Genomic DNA, 2,539 nt, shown 5'->3' on the forward strand with positions numbered 1-2,539 from the left:
CACGCGACTAGTTAGCAGGCTAGAGTCTCGTTCGTTATCGGAATTAACCAGACAAATCGCTCCACCAACTAAGAACGGCCATGCACCACCACCCACCGAATCAAGAAAGAGCTATCAATCTGTCAATCCTTCCGGTGTCCGGGCCTGGTGAGGTTTCCCGTGTTGAGTCAAATTAAGCCGCAGGCTCCACTCCTGGTGGTGCCCTTCCGTCAATTCCTTTAAGTTTCAGCTTTGCAACCATACTTCCCCCGGAACCCAAAAGCTTTGGTTTCCCGGAGGCTGCCCGCCGAGTCATCGGAGGAACTGCGGCGGATCGCTGGCTGGCATCGTTTATGGTTAGAACTAGGGCGGTATCTGATCGCCTTCGAACCTCTAACTTTCGTTCTTGATTAATGAAAACATACTTGGCAAATGCTTTCGCTTCTGTTCGTCTTGCGACGATCCAAGAATTTCACCTCTAACGTCGCAATACGAATGCCCCCGCCTGTCCCTATTAATCATTACCTCGGGTTCCGAAAACCAACAAAATAGAACCGAGGTCCTATTCCATTATTCCATGCACACAGTATTCAGGCGGGCTTGCCTGCTTTAAGCACTCTAATTTGTTCAAAGTAAACGTGCCGGCCCACCCAGACACTCAATAAAGAGCACCTTGGTAGGATTTCAACGGGGTCCGCCTCGGGACGCACGAACACGCACGAGGCGGTCGCACGCCTTCGGCTCGCCCCACCGGCAGGACGTCCCACGATACATGCCAGTTAAACACCGACGGGCGGTGAACCAACAGCGTGGGACACAAATCCAACTACGAGCTTTTTAACCGCAACAACTTTAATATACGCTATTGGAGCTGGAATTACCGCGGCTGCTGGCACCAGACTTGCCCTCCAATAGATACTCGTTAAAGGATTTAAAGTGTACTCATTCCGATTACGGGGCCTCGGATGAGTCCCGTATCGTTATTTTTCGTCACTACCTCCCCGTGCCGGGAGTGGGTAATTTGCGCGCCTGCTGCCTTCCTTGGATGTGGTAGCCGTTTCTCAGGCTCCCTCTCCGGAATCGAACCCTGATTCCCCGTTACCCGTTACAACCATGGTAGGCGCAGAACCTACCATCGACAGTTGATAAGGCAGACATTTGAAAGATGCGTCGCCGGTACGAGGACCGTGCGATCAGCCCAAAGTTATTCAGAGTCACCAAGGCAAACGGACCGGACGAGCCGACCGATTGGTTTTGATCTAATAAAAGCGTCCCTTCCATCTCTGGTCGGGACTCTGTTTGCATGTATTAGCTCTAGAATTACCACAGTTATCCAAGTAACGTGGGTACGATCTAAGGAACCATAACTGATTTAATGAGCCATTCGCGGTTTCACCTTAATGCGGCTTGTACTGAGACATGCATGGCTTAATCTTTGAGACAAGCATATGACTACTGGCAGGATCAACCAGGGAGCTGCGTCAACTAGAGCTGAGCAGCCGGCCGCCCGGGAGTGTGTCCCGGGGGCCCGCGCGAACACGCAAGCGTCCGCTCAATTATTCTGCAAACAGGAGGAGGCTGAGCTCCCCTGCACAATACACCTCGAAACCCTCTCAGGTCCCGGCGGCGCGCAGCGCCGTCCTAAGTACTTGGTCGGGTTCGAGAGAGGCGCAATCGCCCGGAGTTAGGCGAGTAGACGCTTTAGGTGCGACCACCCGTGCTCCCAACTGAGCTTGCCGCTGCCGACAGAGGCCCGGGAGCGTGCTGTCGTGGCATTGCCGGCGGGAGACAACACGCGCCACCTACGGTGACCGGCAGCTCCAACGCCAGCGCCACAGAAGGGCAAAGGCCCCACGTGGGTGCCGAAGCGAACTCTCCCAGCACAGCGCACGTGCCAACACGTCTGCACAACTGCGATACAAACCACCAGCGAGAACCGCTGGGGCGACCGAGCAGCAGACGGCGTCGCGGCGCCGAGTGCCGGGCGGCGGCGCATCCTCAACGCACACAGTCCTCAATCGGACCAGCACACTGCAGATGTCCACCGCGCTTCGCACCGGGCCGGCGAGGACCCACTTTGGCTGCACGGCGCCGCGCGCAGGGTGCCCCGGCGCGCAGCTGCGCCGCCTGCCGCGTCCGTCGGCCGGCGCGCCTGCCACTGGGCGCCCCCACCAGCCGGCTGTAGCGCGTGCGCCCACGCACCGCGCGGCCAGCACGCCGGGCGGCCCCCCCTCACCGGCCGGGGACAGTCCCACCCACCCACAGCCGCGTATCGCTTCACACCCAGATCCACATTCACGTTCATTGGTGTGGTGGGTATCGCTGACACAACCGCGTCATAGCTGTACCGATCGTTGCCCTCACAGATGTACCTCCAGCAAGATCAACCGCACCACAACGGGTTACCAGTTGTTCATTTGCGTAACGTCACCAGTAAACGTACACGTCCACGTCCATCCCCGTTTGCAAAGTCAACTATTATTGCATGCCTGCCTGTCAGGTGTCAAGACACACTACATCCGCTCACATCCACGCAACAAAATGTGCCCGACTAGAGGGC

At 57.2% G+C, this 2,539-nt stretch overlaps 1 non-coding gene across 1 annotated transcript in view; it reads right to left on the minus strand.

Annotated features, from left to right (window-relative positions):
* Positions 1–1,454, minus strand: part of LOC126119569 (small subunit ribosomal RNA) — a 1,909-nt gene extending 455 nt beyond the window's left edge. The window contains exon 1 of the ribosomal RNA XR_007525878.1: positions 1–1,454. This exon is cut by the window's left edge and continues 455 nt beyond it. This is a non-coding gene — a ribosomal RNA (small subunit ribosomal RNA).
* Positions 1,455–2,539: the final 1,085 nt, after the last annotated feature.

Source organism: Schistocerca cancellata, unplaced genomic scaffold (genome assembly GCF_023864275.1).
Source record: "Schistocerca cancellata isolate TAMUIC-IGC-003103 unplaced genomic scaffold, iqSchCanc2.1 HiC_scaffold_378, whole genome shotgun sequence".
In the NCBI taxonomy this organism is placed as follows: Eukaryota; Metazoa; Arthropoda; class Insecta; order Orthoptera; family Acrididae; genus Schistocerca; species Schistocerca cancellata.